Here is a 22,136-nt window from a genome sequence, read left to right as displayed (position 1 = left end):
AAGGGGTACTGGATTTTCTCATTCCTTCAGCTCCACAGATTTAAAGAGAGGACTGTCTTTCACTTGCCTCAGGCCAGAGACTCCCAGTCATCACCCTTAGGTCCACCTGTCTGCTGTGTGACCTTGGGCAAGTCACTTCACTTCCCGGTGCCTCAGTTTCCTCATCTGTATAATGGGGATTAAGACTGTGAGCCCCATGTGGGACAAGGACTGTGTCCAACCAGATTTGTTTATATGCACTTCAGTGCTTAATACAGTGCCTGGCACACAATAAGCGGTTAAATACATGAATTATCATTATTATTATTATAATGTCTGGCACATGGTAATACTAATAATAATGATGGTATTTGTTAAGCACTTACTATGTGCCAAGCACTGTTCTAAGCGCTAGCGTAGATGCGAGGTAATCAGGTTGTCCCACGTGGGGCTCACAATCTTAATCCCCATTTTACAGATGAGGTAACTGAGGCATAGAGAAGTGAAGTGACTTGCCCAGAGTCACAAAGCTGATAAGTGGCAGAGCTGGGATTAGAACCCATGACCTCTAACTTCCAAGCCCGTGCTCTTTCCACTAAGCCACGCTTCTTCTCTAAGTAAGCAGTTAAATACCATAAAAATGCCTCTCCGACAGGGAGAAGGGACTGACCTAGTTCTAGAGTCGCCCCTCTCAGGGTCGCACCTGGAGTGTTTCCAGTACTCTACCAGGTTCAGCTATGGGAGGGAGAGTCAAGCAGAGGCCTACCCATTCCATTCCTAGCTTGGTCAGTGGCTAGCAAGTGGAAGGCAGTCTGCTACAAGTCAAAACTCAACCGTGCTGGGCAGCAGCGGCACAGGAGAGAGTTGAGGGCGAAGACTCGAGTTTACTGTGCGGAAGGGGGCAATGGTAAGCCACTTCTGTATTTGCACCAAGAAAACTCTATGGATATACTACCAGAACGATTGCAGATGGAGAGCACAGTTTTCTGGGAGAGAGGTGTCCGTGGTGTCGCTATGGGTCGGAAACGACTCGACGGCCTAAGACCAGTTCTAGGGTCACAGTCCTGGGCCCCACCCCTTGGGGATCCTAGGAGGTGGAGGCAGGGCTGGGTGGAGGGTTGGACTCCCAGCATGGTGGATGCATCACTGACCCTATCACCATTCCTCCCTGCTTACCTAGCTGAGGGTCAGAGGCTGGGTCTCCCTAGAGGGGACAGGTTATGGGCCCAGAAGCCCAGGGAAAAGAGAACCTTGGAAAGGACCTTGTCTTTCCAGTGGGGTTAGTGGGAGTGAAACAGCATGGTGTAGTGGATAGAGCACAGGCCTGGGAGTCGGAAGCTCATGGGTTCTGATCCCAGCTCCTCCACTTGTCTGCTGTGTGACCTTGGGCAAGTCACTTCACTTCTCTGGGCCTCAGTTACCTCATCTGGAAAATGGGGATTGTGACTGGGAGCCCCACATGAGCAGGGATTGTGTCCCACCCAATTTGCTTGTATCCACCCCAGCACTTACTACGGTGCCTGACACAGAGTAAGCACTTAATACCATAACAATAATAGTAATAATAATACTTCCCTAGACACGAGGTCCAGAACAGGGAATCTGATAGTTTCCAGGCTCAGACAGATACAAACACACATAGGCGGACCCAGACAGACACCACGGCGACTGGAAGAGGAACTGGGGAATTGTTTACAAAGGCCATGCAATGCAGGTAGATATCTCCCTACTAGGTGACGCGTTAAGGTATCAGGAAAGGGCAAGGACAGATTCAGGGATATTGTGGAATGCCAGAGCAAGGTGGAGGAGGAAGTCTTGATGTCACAGGACTCAACACATAACCAGGTGGAGGAGTGGTGGGGTCAGTGGGGTTACGAGTGGCCACAGGCTGACCATTATAGTGACTGAGGAAGTGGGTGGCCAAGGCCAGAATCCATAGCTGGGGGGAAGGGAAGGGTCAATGGTGATCATAGCCAGGAGGGTGGTGACCTTGGTTGAAGGGCAGGGACTCTAGAGAAAGCAGAGATGGGACAACAGCATTGGAAGCAGCATGCCCTAGTAGAAGGAGCCCGGGTCTGGGATTCAGAAGAACCTGGGTTCTAATCCCAGCTCTGCCACTTGTCTGATGGGTAACCTTGGGCAAGTCATTTCACTTCTCTGGGCCTCAGTTACCTCAGATGTAAATTGGGGATTAAAACTGTGAGCCCCATGTGGGACGTGGACTATGTCCAACCTAACTAGCTTGTACCTACCCCAGCATTAATACAGTGCCTGGAACATTAGTAAACACTTAACAAATACCATAAGAAAAATCCTCCAACCCTTCTGGCCTGGCAATTAACTGGAGGGAGGCAAAGGAATGGATGAGATTGCCTCTGGAGAGGAAATCAGCATGGTGGCTCCCCACTATTCTGTGAAATATGAAATAGGTTCTATGAAGCCTGTTCTATGAAACTCTTCTATGAAACTACGAAAGTCTATGAATTTCTCTGAAATTCTATGAGGGGGCTGGTGCAGAGAGGTTGGACAGTAGAGTGTTTGGCTTCTGAGGAGATGGAAACGGCATTTAGAAGATGCTCAAGGATTCCAAGGAATCCCTGCTCATTGTAGCAGGGAATGTGTCTGTTTTATTGTTATACTGTATTCTCCCAAGTGCTTAGTACAGTGCTTCGCACACAGTAAGCATTCAGTAAATATGACTCAATGAATGCTCCCTCCATTCCGGGCTCATCTCTGGTCAACACCCCTCAGCCCAACCTGGGGTCCATTCTATGGCCAAAATCCACCCTATCCCTCCTCCCTTCCCCTTCCATTTCCCAGATCTCCTTAGGAATGAAATTGCTCATGAGGCAGGTGGGGATGGAGACCGGCAGGGATGGGCTTGGAGTTGAGGCCAGTCAAAGCAAAGTGGATGAGGGAGTAGAACTGGGCAGGGAAGGAAGAAACCAGGCTGCAGGAAGCGCCCAGGAATCGGAACCCACAACAACACTTACCCAGGATTACTGGCAGGGCAGTCCAACTCCGTCATGGCCAGTTCTGGTCATTGTCCCTTGGGCTGGAGAAAAAACAGAAAGTGTGGGTGGGGAGTGAGGTCCCACACACCACCAGCCCCAGACACCCCCCAGTCCTGGCTCAACTTATTGGGAAAGCCATCACCAAGGTCAGGCTCTGCACATGCTGGGACTCGGGGGGGCCTGAACACAATTTGCTAACCAGTTCTTACCAAATGTGTCACCAAAATCACGTCGATGGAACCCTCAAAAGACATTTTCAATTATTACGGTGCACCGGGAAGCCACGGGTGAGGGAAGTGCAGCTCCAACCCTGCCCCCACCACTCCCGGCCTGGGGGAACTTGCTGGAATCTCCCCCACCTCCAGCCAAAGAAGCAACAGAGCCAGGGACCAGCCTTGGCCAGCAGCCACTGGACACATTCCACGCAGCTGGGGGGGTGGGGGAGGCATTCCAGAAGCAGCTCCTCCCAGCGAAGGAGCCGTGGGAGTGGAGCAGACCCACTCTGCTGGGCCCCCATGCCTCCCACCTTCTCCCCAGGGAGGCAAGCTTCAGCCCCCCTCTGGCGATGCACCCAGAACAGAGGGGACATGGTGGAGGGGGAGTGGACTGTAGGCCCAAGGGGAACTCGGCCTACTCTTGGGTCCGGCTGGGGCAGGCAGACCATGTAGCATAGTCAGGTGACCAGCCACCCATCATGACCAGATTCTGTGGTTTTTTTGGTCCTCAAATCACTTCATTTTCTTGATTTGCCCTTTCTTCACTGACACTGCATGGGGACACTTTGGGAGACTCTCCTCGGGGGCTCTCAGAAGATGATGGCGCTTTTCACCTGCCAGCAACTCCAAGAGAATAAAGCAAGTTTCCCATCATTCCTTTGTCCCGGTTCTCAGTCTCTTCTACCTGAGAAGGAAGACTGGAGGAAGAAGAAGGGGAAGGCTTTAAAGCACTCAATCCACCTTCCCCCCTCCTACCTTACCATCCTGATTTCCTAGTACAACCCAGCCCACACACTTCACTCCTCAAATACCAATCTACTCACTGTACCTTCATCTCATCTCGTTTTTTTTAATGGTATTTGTAAAGCTCTTACTTTGTGCCAGGCACTGAACTAAGCATTGGGGTAGATACAAACTAATCAGATTAGACACAGTTCACATCCTATATGGGGCTCACAGTCTTAATCTCCATTTTACAGATGAGGTAACTGAGGCATAGAGAAGTTAAGTGACATGCCTACAGTCACACAGCAGACAAGTGGCAGAGGCGGGTTTGGAACCCAGGACTTTCTGATTCCTAGGCCGGTGCTCGATCCACTAGGCTACACTGCTTCCTGCCGACTTCTCACCCACATCCTGCCTCTGGCCTGAAACACCCTCCCTATTCATATCCAACGGATGGTCACTCTCCCTTACCTTGAAAGGCTTATTAAAAGAACACATCCTCCGAGAAGTCTTCCCTGACTAATCCCTCATTTCCTCTTCTCCCACTCCATACCGTGTCACCCTTGTACTTGGATTTGCACCCTTTATTCACCCCTCCCTCAGGCCCACAGCACAGTATGGGCCTGGAAGTCAGAAGGACCTGGGTTCTAATTCCGGCCCTGCCACTTCATCATCAATCGTATTTATTGAGCGCTTACTGTGTGCAGAGCACTGTACTAAGCGCTTGGGAAGTACAAGTTGGCAACATATAGAGACAGTCCCTACCCAACAGTGGGCTCACAGTCTAAAAGTCTGCCACTTGTCTGCTGTGTGACCTTGGGCAAATCACTTCACTTCTCTGGGCCTCAGTTACCTGTATTCCCCCTGTAAAATGGAGATTAAGACTGAGGTGCTCATGTGGGTCATGGACTGTGTCCAGCCTGATTAACTTGTATCTACCCCAGGGCTTAGTGCTTGGCACATAGTAAGCACATAAATACCATTAAAAAAGTAATTTATTCATTTATATTAATATCCATCTCCCCTTCTAGAATGTAAGCTCATTGTGGGTAGGGAATGCATCTACCAACAATTGAGCCAGTTGTTAGGTAGGGACCGTCTCTATATGTTGATGATTTGTACTTCCCAAGCGCTTAGTACAGTGCTCTGCACACAGTAAGCGCTCAATAAATACGATTGAATGAATGAATGAACAATTCTGTTATATTGTACTCTCCCAAGTGGTTAGTACAATGCTCTGTACACAGTAAACACTCAATAAATACAACTGATTGATTGATTGGAAGGTTGTGTTCAGCTTAAGGGACTGGAGCATTGTCCAGCAGGTCTCAGAGGAACAAAATCTTAGGCCCAAGGGCAGACACCTGGAGGGAGGACCCCCATGCTGACCACCCCGCAACCAGGGGTGGCACAGTCCATTGGAGGCCAGCAGGTCAAATTCTAGAGCTAGGGTAACCATGAGCAGAACCCCTGAGGGGAGCCGCTTCTTGGATAAAGACTCAGATGCACACAGGACCTCCCGGGGGCGGCCGCTCCCCAAAATACACCCCTACCAGGTGCATGCCCTTACTTCTGTCTACCTGCTCCTCTGCCTATCGGTGGCTTATCTGAACGGAGATCAGAGCTGGCTGCAGGGTGGAGGAGGGAAGAGGGCATCACTCTCCTGATGGCTATAGTGGAATGCCTGGACCTTTCCTGCCTAAGAGCCACAGATTTGAAACATTGTTTCCTTGACCCAGAGATTACAGTGGCCTTGCCTGGAGACTGTACTTGCTTGTTCTGTCTTGTCTCTCCCCATGGGGATCTGCTTCCCTCTCTGTCTCTACTTCTTACCCTCTGCAGGGACAATATGAGTGGGAGGCAAAAGCGTTCAATAAATGGTGACGTTCATTGCATTACACTAAAGAATTCACAGGAGGGAAGACTAGAGGAAGATGGAAAACAGAAGAAAAACACTTGCCTCCCTCCTTCCACCACCCCACTCTTCCAGACATGTGTGCGTGACCACACACACACACACACACACACACACACACACACACACACACACCACCACCACCACCACCACCACTTCTGCAAACATTGCTTAGAGAACTTTTCTCTTGGCTCCTACCAACACAAGAGGCAGAGACTTTCCATAGGGCCAACTTACCCCAGAAATAGCCTGGGGCCACACATCACTTTATCTGTCCTCCGTGATTCAAATACACACACACACACACACACACACACACACACAATTAGAATCCCCTGGGTTCTAATCCCAGCTGTGTGACCTTGGGCAAATCACTTCACTTCTCTGTGCCTCAGTTACCGCATCTGCAAAATGGGGATTAAGACTGAGTCCCAGGTGGGACATGGATGGTAGCCAACCTGATTATCTTGTATCTATCCAGTGCTTAGTACAGTGCCCGGCACCTAGTAAGCACTTAATAAATACATAAAACACACACACACACACACACACACACACACACACGTACATTCAGGTGTGACAGCCTTTTGGGCAGGAAGAGGAATAGAAAGACTCCCTCCTCCAACAAGAAGGCAGGACAATGGCCTTAGGGAGATGGAAGTCTGACCATGAACTTGGGGCCACGTCACAAATGCTCAATCAAACCTGGGTTCTGAATCCCCCTGCCAAAGTTGCGGCCATGACTTTGCTTACCTCTGGACTTCTCATCTTGTTTGATGGGCGGGGAGGTTAGGGCCAGGGGTCCCATCTCCTGGCTCAACCCTAACCTGGGGATGGAGGGTTGGGAAGAAGATGGAAGGTGGCAAAGCCCTCGGAGCCAGAGGACCTGGGCTCTAATCCTGGATCAACCACTTGTCCGCTGTATGACTTTGGGCAAGATACTTCACTTCTCTGTGCCTCAGTTACCTCATCTGTGAAATGTGCATTAAACCCTCCTCATTCCCACTTAAAAGACTGTGAGCCCCATGTGGGACAGGGACTGAGCCTGACCTGATTATCCCGATCTATCCCCAGTGCTTAGTAATAATAACAATAATGATGGTGTTTGTTAAGCACTTACTACATGTCAAGCACTGTTCTGAGTGCTGGGGTACATTCAAGCTAATCAGGTTAGACGCAGTCCCCATCCCACATGGAGTCTTAAACAGGCAACTGAGACACAGAGAAGGTCACACAGCAGACAAGTGGCAGAGAATACAGTGCCTGGCACCTAGTAAGTGCTTAACAAGTACCATTAAAAAAAGCATTCCCAAGCATCCACTTTTGGCAGAGCACTGAACTAGGCATCACATCAGTTTAAGACTTTGTCTCCTCCCTTCATCCTGAAAGCACGTGCTCCTGGCTCTAAACACTCCTTCCTCTCCCTGGCCCTTCTGGGGCTTTTGTTAGCCCATGGCAGGAGGTGCGACAGCATGAAGATTCACTAACTGAAAATAGTTTTAGTCTGTATCCCCTTTCAGATTGTGAACACTTTGAGGGTGGAAAACCCAAGTCTTGCTTCCGTAGTACTCTCCCAGGGGCTTAGGGGAGTGCTTTGACCTCAGTAGGTGCTGGCTTTGCACATAGCGCTTAACAAATGCCATCATTTATTTTTATTTTTTTAAATACCAGCAACTGATTGATAAATGGAAAGTGGACAACACGGTAGGGGAACCTGAGAAGTATCAGCACCCAGGGGGCTCCCTGACTAGCCAGGGCAGTGAGTCCTGAGCAACTGTCCCCCACTTTGCCCATTGGTCAAATCGATCAGTTATAGTCATTGAACGCTTTCTGTGGGAAGAGCACTGTACTAAGCACTGGGGAGAGTATGGTATAAGAGAGTTGGTAGATACCTTCCCTGCCCCCAGTGAGCTAGTTAGTGGCCCTGTACAGGCAGAAGGATTCCTCCCCGGCTCCCCATAACCGGGACTCAAGGGAACTCAGCCCAGAATCCGTACTAACAAGTAGGAAATTTCTCAAGGCGCTCTGAGCCCATCACTCCACACTATCCACTTGCGCCTTTAGAGCCTTCCTGGGCCCAATACCTCGGGCCCCTGGCATGCCATGCGTGACTCCACTATTCTCACGGTCTGATTGCATGGCGCCTTAAGAGGTGCCTGCAAACCGTTCCAGGACTGGGAAATTCCACATTGGACTGCTGAGCGGTGGTGGGGCTTTAACTCGCTTCCAACAGACGTTCCCAGGATAACCAACCCGTACCCTAGCTCTAAGAAGCTGTCCCCTGCATTCCTTCTTGCCTCCCCCATGGCCAAGGCAACCCCATGCTAGCCAGAGCATGTGGCCAAGAGAGACCTTTTTAGGACACTCTCCCCAAGACCCTACCAGGGCTGGTCACAGCCTCCCCAACCTGGCTCCCCAGTCCACCTAACATCCTTGGAAGTCAGTACAGAGGCAGCTGGGAAAGGAACCTTCTCCCTAGCTGCTGGGGCCTTTGGGGAACCTCCCAGTGCAAGAACAGAGACTTCCCTTAGAGCCAGGCCAATCCAGACCTGGACCTGAAAGGCTCACAGGCCTGGCTGGTGCAGGGAGAGCTCAAGCAGGGTTACTAATTAACTGAAAAACGGAGGTAGTGGGGAAGCAAAAGAGGAGCTGGCAGACAGCCACCTCCTGGAACAGCAGGTCCTCCTGGAGCCGATGGCTAGGAAGCCGCCAGCCACTCCTCCCAGCACTAAGTGGCTCAGGGAAGGATACCGGGCCCAGGGCCCCATGAGGAGGGGACGGCCAGGAAGGTGAAGGCCTGAGACTGCTCTAACATGAACAGGGAGGGTGCGCGGGAATGCAAAGCCTGGGGGCCACAGCCACAGGCCATGCTCTGCTCCCAAAATAGCCTCTGTGTTTCCTTTTTTAGTGTGGTGAGAACAGGGCAGCTCTGTGGGAGCGAAGCACCAGAAGGAACAACGCTGCCCTCTGTTTACAAACCCCAAACATAGTGGGGGGTGAGGGGAAAGGACAGCCTGAGGCCCACAGGGACCGAGGGGCGGGGGCCACATGGAAGCCCTTCCACAGGGAATGCTCGGAGGGAAGCAACTCGGCCTCTTCCCAAATCCCCTAAATTCAGCGGGCAGAAAGGAGGTCCCCTTGGCATTCTGCATTGCACTGAGGCATGGGCAGGCTAGGAGAAGGGAGGGCAGAGGAGGGAGGGTACAGAGTGCTGGGACGAGACAGCTCTAACTCCTGGGCTGTTTCTCCACCCAGCCCCTGCCGCATCATGTGATCTTGGGAAAGTCCCTTCTTTTAAAGTCCTGCCAGGCCAGGGAATGGCAGGGATTGGGGGGCACCGCTATTTCAGGCCTCCCCCAGCTGGGAGGGGGACAATAACTCTGGGCAAACATGGCAGCTGGACACCGCAGGGCATGCAGAAAGAACTGCACAGGCACAAAGCTCCTAGGTGCTCACTGGCTCACCTTCTCCCCTGTCTGGAACTCCCTTCCCCCTTCACATCCACCAGATCGCAACTTACCCCTTTGCCAAAGCCCCCCTGAAATCCCACCTCCTCCAGGAGGCTTTCCCCAATTACTTTTTCTTCTCCCCAGGTCATAGCCTGCCCAACCACCGCCTCAGCACTGATGTACTCATAACTACCCAGAGCACAGGGAATTTGTCTTCCAACTCTATTATGTTGTACTCTCTCAATCAGTGGTATTTCTTGAGCACTTACAGTTCACTGTTCACAGTAAGCATTCAGTAGATGCTGTTGATTGATTGATTCACCTATCCATCTTTCCATTCTCTTTAGCCTCCTATTTGCAAATATTTTTGTGTCAGGCTCCCCTGTTAGACTGCAAGCTTCTGCAAGATCAATTGTGCTCTCCCAAGCACCTAGTACAGCGCTCTCCACACAGTAAATGTTCCGTGAATACTATGGATTGACTGAAAGTCTCAGCAACGTACATACAGGGACCGCCACATGTGCACCCTATCCAGACTCAAGAAGAACGCTGGCACTATTTGAGGCTTCAGACCACAGATCTACACTCTTGAGGCTTGGCCGCGGCAGACGGTACTACAGGATTTCAACTCAGGCAGGGCTCTACCTAAACCTTCATTTCCCCTTCTGGCCCATAGGAGTAGGGAGAGAGGGAAAGAAGGAGTGAGGGGAGGAGCAGGAGGGTGAGAGGAGGGGGGAGGAGAGAGAGAGGGAGAGGAAAAGGGTGGGGGGGAGAGAGACACTGCTCCTGTCTCACTGGAGTGATGAGACACTGTCTAGGGCAGTTTTGAGCTCCACCAGGTCCTGAGAGAATACAGGACCAGCTCCTCCAGAGAGAGCCCAGGACATCACTGGCCCCTGAACCCCCTCTGACCACCCCCAGTCTGAAAAAATAAATGGGATTCATTTTCAGAACAAATACGAGGAGAAAGATGGGTATAAGGAAGGAAAAGGGAACAGGATCTCTCATTTAGGGGCCTTATATATCTTCTGCCTGAGTCCCCATCAAGATCACCCCAATCAGCAGAAAGGCCCTCTTACCTAGTTCTAAAGTGCTAAAATTGGTGCCTTTATCTGCTCCAGGAGCAACTGAAGCCAGGAATTCACCCCAGAAATAGTCCCACCTCTTATCCCTGAAGCCAGAATGTGAGCCCAGGGGGATGTGAGGGGGGAGGGCAGAGAGAGGTGGGGGCGGTGGGGGGGGGGGAACGACACTGACAGAGATGCCAACTCCTTCCTTGAAGCTAGGTCCCCAGATTACAGACAGATTCCCATTCTACAGAGCCTTCCTGGGGCTGTTGGGGGTGGGGGGGGTCCCCAGGACCACGGACCCTTGCCCAGAAGCTCCTCCCCTCCTCTCTGGCAGTGCTCTCTCTGTCTCAAGACATGCTCTGTCTGCTCACACTGATCTAGTTTGTAGGGCCAGTAGATCCAAAAGAAGGGCAGCCATAGCATGAACCTCAGCTCCCCACTGGTCAACCCCCCCCCGGCTAAAAATCCCCATTTTTCTGATGCTGACAACCCCAAAGGCCAATGCCCCCAGCCAGCTCTCATTGTAAACTAGTTCTAGGACTCAGGAACTCCTTTCTTCCCAGTACCTCCTCCTCCTCCTCCAGCGACTGTCCTTGCCCAGCTTCCTGCTCAAGGCCCTTCACAGCTCCCATCAAAGACTACATTTCCACACAGCTGCCAACCTGATCACCATTCCTGCACAGTTCTCCCTACCCCCTTCATCCCTTTTACCCTCCTGCCACAGGGTCACAGGAAACAGACGGAACAAGCTGACGTGAATCTGATCAAACAGTCATCACAGGATTCTCGGAGCAGATGCTCCCAACCCCACCACCCTCTCACCCACTCCCCAACCCCCACCCAGCTTCTGCATCCAACTCCACCCCTCATACCCTTAGCAAGAGAGAAAACAGTGTGACCATGCAGGAAACAGATCATCTACTCAGGAAACATTTGGGGGGGTCAGCCCCCTCAAACACCATCCCACATGTCCAGAATCTAATACAATCTTCTCCCAAACACCTGATCAAGGAGCAGTGTGTTCCAGTGGAAAGAGCATGGGCCTGGGAGCCAGAGGACCTGGGTTCTAATTCTGGCTCCATCATGTGTGAACTTGGGCAAATCACTTCACTTCTCTGTTCCTCAGTTTCCTTATCTATAAAATGGGGTTCAATTCCTGGTTGTTGCTTTTCCATTTAGATTGTGAGCCCTGTGTGGGACAGGGACTGTACCTAACCTGATTACCCTGTATCTTCCCCAGAGCTTAGAACGGTGCTTGACACATAATAAAAATAATTATGGTATTTATTAAGTGCTTACTGTGTGCCAGGCACTGTACTAAGCGCTAGGGTAGATACAAGCAAATCGAGTCGGACATAGTCCCTGTCCCATGTAGGGCTCACAGTCTCAATCCCCATTTTACAGATGAGATAACTGAGGCACTGAGAAGTAAAGTGATTTGCCCAAGGTCACACAGCAGACGAGTGGCGGAGTCGGCATTAGAACCCATGACGTTAGGGCTTTACAAATACCACAATTATTATTACCATAGTTAGGACACCAGGCAGTCTCCAAAGCTCTGTGGCCACTGAGGGGGCCTGTAGGGTGTTTAAGCTCTTCAGAAGAAAGATGCCATTAATGTCTTCTCCTTCTGCCCTCAGGTGTTATAGGTACTCTTTCCCAGCCCCATTCTCTGGCTCCCTCTCCCAAACTCTAGACCACATCTACTTGCCAAGGTCAGGAGTTGTCTCCAGAGCAACATAAGGGGTCAGCCCTACTCCTATGGTGGGGAGTTTGGGTGAGGGTGGTATTCTAATCCTTGCTTCTCAACAGCAGCCTAAACTCTCCAGAAGATGTCAGCCCCAGGGGACCTCTAGATGCTGGAGGAGAGGAAGGAAAAGGAGCAGGAGGAACACTGGACTTCTTCAAGCCCTCAGGTGGAAGGCCAGGGGTGGAGGGATGGGAAATGAGGGAAAAGCTGGGGGAACCAGGGAAGCAGTGTAGTCTATTAGAAAGAGTGTGGGCCTGGGAGTCAGAGGACATGGGTTCTAATCCCTGCTCAGCCACTCGTCTGCTGCGTGACTTTGGCCAAGTCACTTCACTTCTCTGTGCCTCGATTATCTCATCTATAAAATGGGGATTAAATCCTCCTTCCTCCAATTTAGACTATGAGCCCTATGTGGGAACAGAGACTGTGTCCAGCCTGATTTTCTTCTTATATCTACCCCAGCACTTAGAATCATGCTTGACACATAGTAAGAGCTTAATACCATTAAAAAAAAAAGGAACAGAAAAGAACAGTGGAGGAATTAGACAACAGGAGAAGAAGAGGTCTGCCGGGAAGAGCATCCTGCAACTGGGAACCCCCAGCCTCAAGACTGCAGCACTGGGGAAAAAGCAGGAAAGGTTGAAGGTCAGGGGTGGGTGGCCTCGGTGACAATTTTATTAATGATCTGGAGCCAGAGTCCAGAGAAACAGCTTCCTAATGTGATTCACACTAATGAGAGACGGGGAAGCACAGCCTGGGCTCTGGAGCCCACAGAACATCGTCCCCCTTCACCTCCCCCCGTTAAGGCCCTGGCTTCCCTCCCCCCACGAAAGGGCCACAGCTCTCGTTGGCACCCCCTCCTCCCCACCAGCCCACCCGGTTGCAATTCGTCCCTACTAATCCCCCAACTCCCCTGCCAGAGAGTAAGGGCTCATCCCCGCTCCATCCCCCCCCACCCCCTCCCGCCAACTCCCGCCCAGCGCTGCCCGGGCCTGTCACTGACTGCTCTCTTTGTTCCCTCCCGTGCCTGCGAGCCCCCCATCCCCCGTCTGCCAGGGGGATCACACCTCCCTCCCCCATTCATTTAACCCTCCCGAGGCCCGGCTCCTTACAACGGGAAGCAACTTAACCTCATTTAATTAATCCCCACCATCCACCAGGGGGAGCACCAGTCTATCATTCCCCCCCCCCCCCCCCGCCTTCCTCCTCCTCCTCCACCTCCCCCCACATTCGTCCTGCAAAAACCTGCCCGAGGCCGCGGGCCCTGCCCCCGCACAGATGGGTGGAAGCGGGGGGGGGGGGGGGGGGGGGGAGTATAGGAACAAGGAGGGTAGGGAGGGGATCCAGGAACAGCCCCCTACCCCACTCATCTGGAGCTTCTATACCCTTAGCCACCTTTGAGACTCGATCGACATTATTTGGGGGTCACTCGGGAGGCCTGCCGCCCCGGCTGCCAGAGGCCAGATCTGCACAGTCAAAAGAAACCTGCTTTTGCCTGAAATGGCCAGATAATCGTCCCGTTTCTTCCCCGGACTCTACTGGTGGAAATATGGCCAGAGTTATTCATTAGCCAAGGGGTGCGAAGCCAAGTTAACGCCACTGGCCAGGGGGAGGGGAGAAGGGTACAATCCGGGTTTTGTGTGAAGTGGAGCAGGGATCGGGACCAAGATTTTCCTTGAGCCCTGCCCCCCTGCTCTGCGCGGGGCGGGAGGCAGCTGCTCCCGAAGCCCACCTAAAGTTCGTGTCGATGCCCCCCGCCCCCAGGTCCCGCCAGCAAGTCAAGCCGGGGGGAGGGAGAAGAGGAGTGAGGGGGCGGGGGGAAAGGACAAATTGCTGCTGCCGCCTGGCAGGTCAAGGGAGCGATGACTCAAACCGCTGTCCCTGGCCGGGTACATGCCGGCGGGGGGCAAACTGCCCGGCCCGGGCCGGGGGAGGGGAGCTCTACCCGGGCACAGAGGGAGCCGCTCCCGCCTCCGGCATCTTCCAATCAACCCGATGAGTTGGCGCTAGAGTTTCGTCTCTCGCCCGAGAAGTTTGGTTCGAAATTAAAACATTAATCAGACCCCTGCGTCCTCCCCTTGTGCCAAGTGGGGGGGGGGGGTCCTGTCAATTGTGCGTCCCCAGCCTCCCGCACCCCACCGCCCCCGGACTCACCACCCCTAAGCTCCGGTCCGGCCGTACCGGGACTCTGCAGCGGGGAGAGGTCCGTCCCGCTCCCAGCTGCTCGGGGCCCCGTGCGGATCTGCGCCGAGCAGCCACCCCAACGCCCGCCCCTCGCTCCTCCGCCTCCCTTCTCCGCCCCCCCCGGAGGTGGGTCAGGCGAAGCCGCAGCTGTTACCGGGAGACCGAGGGGAGGAAAACTGCGCCCTCCCTCCCGCCGGCCCATCCCCCACCGGCCGGCGCATTCACCTCCGGGGAACAATAGAGACAAAGCCCGAATCCTCCTCTCTCCTCCTGGCTTTCCCGGCCCGGCACCGGCTCCTCAACTGCCTTGGGAGCCCCCCAAATCAAATGGGCCGACTCCTGCAGAAGTAGCCTATACCCCCTCCTCCCATCCCCAGTGCGCTGACCGGAAAGTCGGCAGAGAAGAAAGTTAAGGTGCAGAAGGGAGAGGGAGGGGACGCACGGGGTCCCCCGTAGTGGAAAGGCCTTCTTTATTCGCATCCCTCCTAGCCCCTTGCCCCCCCCCCCCCACAAGAGGGGGTCTCAAGACCTAGCAAAAGCTCAGACCAGGGCCACGAAACACCCTTACGAGGGAATGAGAGACTGTATCCCGAGGGTCTCCTCCCAATCTCTCCTCCCGACCTCTCAGCCCCACCCGCCAAATTTAGAGTCACTTGGGTGGCCAGCTCCTTCACCTGCCGCGGGACAGTTGGGGGAGGGAACTCTAAGCGAACCAAGCACCCCTCCCCGGACACACTGGAGGGCCGCAGTTAGGCTGGATGAGAGACCGGGAGAAGAGAGACCCGGCCCGATGAGGAGGAATCGAGGAGTCAGTGGGGGACCTGGTCTAGTGAAGGGGGATGGCCCTGGAAGGAGGGTCCCGGTCCAGGAGGGAGGCGAGCGGACAGGGGGGAATCGAGGCCCTGCCCGATGTTCGGGTGGAGGAAGTTTTAGGGGGAGAGAGAACCCGGCTGGGTGAGGGGGACTTCTCCATCTCTCTCTCTGTCTCTCTCTCTGCCCCTTCCCCCCTCCTCCGACAGGGCCCCTCGCCCAGCTCAGTACCCCCTTCCCCCACCCACACCGGAGCCGGCAGCCTGGACGTAGTCATGGCAACGGATGAGCGCGGGGGTGGGGCTGATGAGAGGGCGGGGCTCGCGAGTCCAGGCAGGAAGGCCCCGCCTCTTATCCCATCCTTTCCCTCCCCATCCTAACCCATCCCAACCCGCCCGGGAGCACCCTGCGGCGCGGGCGGGAGCGAGGTCCTCGTTCGGGCGGCCGGCGCTCCTCGCTCTCTCACTGGCCTGGGCCGGTTGCTTCCCGGACTTTCCACTCTTCTCGGCTCAACTGCCGTTCCAATGCCTTCCCTCTGCCCCAACTTGGAGTCCCTCCTCACCCTCATCGCTGTCCAATAGCGATTCCTCCCGTCGGCGAACCTTCCTCCATCCCCTTCCCACGTGGGATCCCGGCTGGTGCAACCCGGGAAGCGGGGAAACTGGGAGAAGGGGGAGAAAACGCGGAAACAGACAAAAAAATCCGATCGTATTTACTGAGCGCTTACTATGTGCAGAGCACTGTACTAAGCGCTCGGAAGAGTACAACATAACAGACACATTCCCTGCCCACAACGACCATACAGTCTAGAGATGAGCAATCAAGGGTATGTACTTAGAGATTACCGTGTGCAGGGCACTATACTAAGCGCTTGAGAGAGTACAATCCAGAAGGGGACAAGACAGGAAAAGAGAGCAACTCTTTAGGTTGGAGTCCCTCCAGCCCAAAGTTACAGCCTGTTGCATAAAGTGCCTGAATTGATCCCCCAAACCAGCCCCAATTTGTACCTCCCTTTAATTTGCAGAAGGCTATTATGAATGTTTGGATTCGTGTAATTCGTCCTGGAGACTCCTTCCCAGTGACTACTCAGCTCCTCTGTAGGCACCAAGGCCAAGGAGGACTCCATTCTGATTACAGGCCACTGTGTGAAAAAGCAAGGCATTATTCCCTATTTTTTTTTTGTCAGAAGGGTTTGAAACCCTCCCATTAATAATAATAATAATAATAATGGTGTTTGTTAAGCACTTACTGTGTGCAAAGCACTGTTCTAAGTTCTGGGGGGAAACAAGGTAATCAGGTTGTCCCACATGGGGCTCACAGTCTTAATCCCCATTTTACAGATGAGGTAACTGAGGCTCAGAGAAGTTAAGTGACTTGCCCAAAGCCATACAGCTGACAAATGGTGAGTCAGGATTAGAGCCCATGACCTCTGACTCCCAAGCCCGGGCTCCTTCCACTGAGCCACGCCAGACTTAAAACGGTGCTCCATAAATACATCTGATACCCCAAACCACCTGGAAATTAACTCCTTTCTCAGAGGGATGGGGTTGAAGTGACTGAAGAAGGCAAGCTTTGTTAAAAAGAGATAGAGGGAGTTATAATAATAAGCACTTACTATGTGCGACACACTGTTCTAAGCACTGGGGTGGATACAAGGTGATCAGGTTGTCCCATGTGGGGCTCACAGTCTTAATCCCCATTTTACAGATGAGGTAACTGAAGCACTGAGAAGTGAAGTGACTTGCCCAAAGTCACACAGTTGACAAACAGCAGAGCCGGGATTAGAACGCATGACCTCTGATTCCCAAGCCCAGGCTCTTTCCACTGAGCCACGCTGCTTCTCTAATCACTGCTAGCCCCCACCTCTTCACTTGATATCCTTCACCCTGGAGAGGGACTCCTTTTCGTGGAGTTCCTTATGTCCACTCTTCTTCCCTATATGACCTCCATCATCACCATTCAGTCTTATAGCTCCTTCCCCTCTGCCTTCAAACATGTCCTCATCTACCCATCCTAAAAAGGAAAAAAACCCAAAAACCTTCTGTTGACCCCATTGCATCCTCCAGCTATCACCCCATCTCCCTCTCCCCATTTTGGCCCAAACTAATCGAACAGGTTGTATGACCTGACCTCTATCCTCCACTGCCTCAACTTAATATTGTTATTATTCTTACCATTATTAATAATTGCAGTATTTGCTAAAGTTCTTGCTATATATGCCAAGCACTGTGGTAGATACCATTGTAGGCAGGGAACATGTCTACCAATTCTATTATATTGTACTCTCCCAAGTGGTTAGTACAGTTCTCTGCACATAGTAGGCCCTCAATAAATATGATTGATTGATAATCAGTTCCCACATGGAGCTCACAGTCTGAGTAGGAGAGAGAACAGGCATTGAATCCCCATTTTTCAGATGAGGGAACTCAGATCCAAAGAAACTAAGTGACTTGCCCAAGGTCACACAGCAGGTACTGGCAGAGCTGGGATTAGAACCTAAGGTTCTCCGAATCCCAGACTCATGCACTAGGCCACACTGCTTCTCCGCTTCCTCTCCTCCAACTCCCTTTAATACTTTCTACAATCCAATTTCCATCCCCTTCATTTTCACTGAGACCACTCTCTCCAAGGGCACCAATGATCTTTTTCTCACCAAATGGAATGACTCTACTTTGCCTAATCCTCCTCAACCTCTCAGTTTACTCTGACACTGTGGACCACTCCCTTCTCTTAGAAACACTATTTAACCTTGGTTTTTCTGACACAGTTCTCTCCTGGTCTCCTCTTACCTCTCTGGCCACTCCTTCTCAATCTTTTTCACCCTGCTCTCTTCCTCTGCCTCCCACGCCCTAACCGTCGTGGGGCGTCCCTCAAGACTCTCTGGTCTAGGTCCCCTTCTCTTCTCACTTTACATTCACTCCCTTCAGTGTAAAGTGCTCCTTGGGGAGCTTATCCACTCCCATGACGTCAACTCCCACTTTTATGCAGGTGACTTCCCCAATTCCACCTCATTAGCTCTGACCTCTATCCTCCTCTGAAATCTCACATTTCCTCCTGCTCTAAGGCAGCAGGGCTCAGTGGAAAGGGTGCTGGATTGAAAGTCAGGAGACCCTGGTTCTAGTATTAGTTCTGACACTGGTCTGCTACATGATGTTGGACAGGTCATTAACCTCTCTGGACCTCAGTTTCCTCATATATAAAATGGGGATAAAACAGATTGTGAGTGCCATTTGGAAGAGACTTATTTATTTATTTTACTTGTACATATCTATTCTATTTATTTTATTTTGTTAGTATGTTTGGTTTTGTTCTCTGTCTTCCCCTTTTAGATTGTGAGCCCACTGTTGGGTAGGGACTGTTTCTATATGTTGCCAATTTGTACTTCCCAAGCACTTAGTACAGTGCTCTGCACATTGTAAGCGCTCAATAAATACGATTGATGATGATGATGATGATCTGATAACCTTGTATCTACCCTTGCACTTAGCACATAGTAGATGCTTAATAAATGTCATAATTATGTCCTGCTGACACCTCTATAAATGCAAACCCGAACTCTTCCCCCTGCAATTCTCTCCTCCACCTAACTTTCCCATCACAGTTGACAACACCACTATAGCCTTGGCATTATCCTGGACACCTCCCTCTCTTTCAACCCCTATATGCGCTTTGTCACCAAATCCTGTTGGTTTCTCTTCCTCAGCATCTCAAGAATCCACCACTTCATCTCCACCCAAATGGCCTCCAATAATAATAATAATAATAATAATAAGGGTATTTGTTAAGCACTTACCATGTGCCAAGCTGGGGTAGATACAAGCAAATCGAGTTGGACACAGTCCCTGTCCCATGTGGGGTTCACAGTCTCAATCCCCACTTTACAGATGAAGTAACTGAGGCACAGAAAAGTTAAGTGACTTGCCCAAAGTCACACAGCAGGCAAGTGGTGGGTCGGGATTGAACCCCTGACCTTCTGACTCCCAGGCCCGTGCTTTATCCACTATGCGACGCTGCTTCTCCACACTGGTCTAGGCATCTGTCACATCCCAGATCGACTACTGCATCAGCCTCCTCATGGAACTCCCTGGCTCTAATCTCTCCCCTCTTCAATTCTTACTTCATTCTGCTAACCAGATAGACCACTTTTCTAAAATATCATATTGTTCATGTCTCCCCACTCCTCGAAAACCTCCAGTGGTTGCCCATTCCTCTTCACTTCAAGCAGACTCTGACCATTGACTTAAAGGCAATCAGCTCTCTCCATCCTAATCATGCACTCTCTTCTCCCACTACACTCCAGCTTACACTCTTGATTTCTCTCAAGCTAACCTACTCATGGTGTCTTTTTTGCATCTCTCCCCCCACCAACCTCTTGCTCACTTCTTCCCCCTTGCCTATAACTTCCAGCTTTCACCTTCAAAGCCCTTCTGAAATCACCTCTCCTCCAGGAGACCTTCTAATTAATTTCTAATCTTCCCCCAACTGCCACTTCAGCCCTTCTGCGCCTCCTAAGAACTTACCAGAAAACCCTGTAGCACTTCTATACATATCTTATACTCTCTATTTCTCCCTCTATTTGTAATTTACCCTCTTTACCCACTGTTTTGCATAAATTGTACAACCCCAAAACAGGGGAGGAGCTATTGCACAAGGAATGAAGTATAGCAATAAGGGGAACTGCAGAAAGGAAAAAAAAGAAGAGAAGGAAGAGAAATGTAAGAGGGCAATTGAGAATGCCTCATTTACTTCAACTGCACTCTCCCATGTGCTGCATACAATAGGCACCCAATCAATTTCAGTAAACCAGCTTCCTTCTCTTCTTGCCCAAGAGCTCTTGTTACTGATTGTTCCCCTCTTCCTAGCCTGTAGCACACACGTTTTCAAGAAGAATTATAGCATTTCTGGTATTTGTTTAGCACTTGCTAGGTGCCAAGCAAAAAACTGCAGTGGTTGCCCATCCACTTCCGTATCAACCAAAAACTCCACACCACTGACTTTAAAGCACTCCGTCACCTTGCCCCCTCCGACCTCACCTCGTTTTTCTCCTTCTACAACCCAGCCTGCACACTTCGCTCCCCTAATGCTAACCTTCTCACTGTGCCTCCATCTCACCTATCTCACCGCCACCCCATGGCCCCTGTCCTGCCTCTGGCCTGGATTGCCCACCCTCCTCAAATCCAATAGACAATTACTTTCCCCAAATTCAAAGCCTTACTGAAAGCACATCTCCTCCAAGAGGCCTTCCCACACTAAGCCCTACTTTTCCTCATCTCCCACTCCCTTCTGCGTTGCCCTGACTTGCTCCCTTTGTTCTTCACCTCCTCCCAGCCCCACAGCACTTATTTACATGTCTGTAATTTAATCTATTTGTATTGATGTCTGTCTTCCCCCCCTCTAGAGTACACTCTTTGTGGACGGGGAATGTCACTGTTTACTGTTGTGTTTTACTTTCCCAAGCACTTAGTACAGTGCTCTGCAAACAGTAAACTTTCAGTAAATACAATTGAATGAATGAATGAAAAAGCACAAGCCTGGGAGTCAGAGGACCTGGGTTCAAGTCCCAGCTCTGCTACTTGTTTGCTGTGTGACCTTGGGCAAGTCACAACTTCTCTGTGCCTTAGTTACCTCATCTGTAAAATGGGAATTAAATCCTCCTCCTCTGACTTAGACTGGGAGCCCTACGTGGGACAGGGACTAAGTTCAACCTGATTAGCTTCTATAATAATAATAATAATAATAATAATTGTGGGATTTGTTAAGCACTTTCTGTATGTCAGGCATTGTACATAGCGCTGGGGTGGATACAAGCAAATTGAGTTGGACCCCTTCCTCACCTTCCTTCTCTCCTTTTCCATGCCCACTCTGATTCCCGGAGATTTCAACATCCACATGGATATCCCTGATGACTCCTCTGCCACCCGCCTTCTATCTCTCCTTGATGCTGCCAACCTCTTGCTCCACCCCACCTCACCCACTCACCAACTTGGTCATACCCTCGACCTCATCATCTCCTACCGCTGCACTGTGTCCACCCTCACCAACTCTGAAATCCCTCTCTCTGATCATAATCTTCTCACCTGCCTCCTCACTCACACTCCTTTCCCCTGTAAATCCATATTACTCCCTCACAGAGATCTCCGCTCTCTTGACCCCATCCATCTTTCTGAGCACCTCACACCCCACCTCGCCTCCCTCTCCTCTCTACCCAATCTTAATGATCAGCCCTCTCCTCTCTACCCAATCTTAATGATCAGATGACTGCGCTCAACTCTACCCTTTCGACTCAGCTAGACTCACTCACTCCCCTTTCCCTTCGCCGCTCTCGTACCACTAACCCACAGCTCTGGATCACTGCCACTGTCCGCCTCCTTCGCTCTTATGCTCGAGCTGCCGAACATTGCTGGTGAAAATCTAAACACCATGCCAACCTCGTTCACTTCAAGTTTATCCTTTCCTGCCTTAACGCGGCCCTCTCCTCTGCCAGACAAAACTATTTCTCCTCCCTTATTGACACCCATGCCCATCATCCCCGTCAGCTCTTCCGTACATTCAACTCCCTTCTCAGGCCCCCTGTTCCTCCCCCTCCTCCTTCCCTCACCCCCAATGATCTGGCCTGCTATTTCATTAATAAAATTAAATCCATCAGGTCCGACCTCCCCAAAGTCACTCCCCCACCTTCTCTAACCCCCCGGCTCTCAACACTCTCTGCTACTCTCCCATCCTTCCCAGCAGTATCCTCAGAGGAGCTCCCCTCCCTCCTCTCAAGTGCTACTCGGGCCACCTGTGCTTCTGACCCCATTCCCTCTCATCTCATGAAATCTGTCGCTCCGTCCCTTCTCCCCTCCTTAACTTCCATCTTCAACCGCTCACTCTCCACTGGTTCCTTCCCCTCTGCCTTCAAACATGCCCATGTCTCTCCCATCCTAAAAAGCCCTCTCTTGACCCCACCTCACCTTCTAGTTATCGCCCCATCTCCCTCCTACCATTCCTTTCCAAACTCCTTGAACGAGTTGTCTACACGCACTGA

General features: G+C 51.6%; 1 protein-coding gene and 1 non-coding gene across 3 annotated transcripts in view; one reads left to right on the top strand and one right to left on the bottom strand.

The window, feature by feature from the left end:
• The window catches only part of PLXNB1 (plexin B1), a 54,794-nt gene extending 40,441 nt beyond the window's left edge, over window positions 1–14,353 (bottom strand). For both annotated transcript variants that reach the window (XM_038740402.1, XM_038740403.1), the window contains exons 1-2: window positions 14,270–14,353; window positions 2,973–3,034 (exon numbers count right to left, since the gene is read on the bottom strand). The gene's annotated coding sequence lies outside the window, so the exon portion shown is untranslated. The remainder of the gene's footprint in view (window positions 1–2,972; window positions 3,035–14,269) is intronic.
• Window positions 665–802, top strand: LOC119920284. Its single transcript, XR_005448041.1, has one exon. It is a non-coding gene; the product is annotated as a small nucleolar RNA SNORA7 (small nucleolar RNA).
• Window positions 14,354–22,136: the final 7,783 nt, after the last annotated feature.

The sequence above is a fragment of the Tachyglossus aculeatus genome, chromosome X1, assembly GCF_015852505.1.
Source record: "Tachyglossus aculeatus isolate mTacAcu1 chromosome X1, mTacAcu1.pri, whole genome shotgun sequence".
Classification (NCBI taxonomy): domain Eukaryota; kingdom Metazoa; phylum Chordata; class Mammalia; order Monotremata; family Tachyglossidae; genus Tachyglossus; species Tachyglossus aculeatus.
The sequence above is the reverse complement of the archived record's forward strand: the minus strand, read 5'-3'. Positions and strand labels throughout refer to the sequence as shown.